Source organism: Coturnix japonica, chromosome 2 (assembly GCF_001577835.2).
Source record: "Coturnix japonica isolate 7356 chromosome 2, Coturnix japonica 2.1, whole genome shotgun sequence".
NCBI lineage: Eukaryota > Metazoa > Chordata > Aves > Galliformes > Phasianidae > Coturnix > Coturnix japonica.
In genome coordinates, this window is record NC_029517.1 from 80829506 (window position 1) to 80829918 (window position 413).

Below are 413 nucleotides of genomic sequence, written 5' to 3' on the forward strand. Positions count from 1 at the left end.
GCAGAAGGCATCAACATTGTGAGCTTGGGTCATTAAGAACAAGACCCAGTGGGTTGTTTTCTTTTTAAATTGCTACTTACTTGCATGGAAACTCTGTAGGGTGTACAAAGTTTGTATTGGGCCTACTTGAGTGGCTTTGAACTCCTTCCATGTCAGATGATCAGACACCACCTCAAAATGTTCCTTCTAAAAAGCTCTGGAAGTTCAATTGCCACTACCATTCTAAATAATGGTAACAACCAGGTTGGTTTTGTTTTGTTCTCTCTTCACCAGGATCTTCGCAGTTCTGACATAAAAAGCATTATCAGGTGGCAGCAGTGAAACACTCCGACTTCATTCACTCAGTTGAACATATACGACAACCATTCACAGAGTTGTAGGGCCAACAGCAGCAAGTAATTACAAAAAGAGAC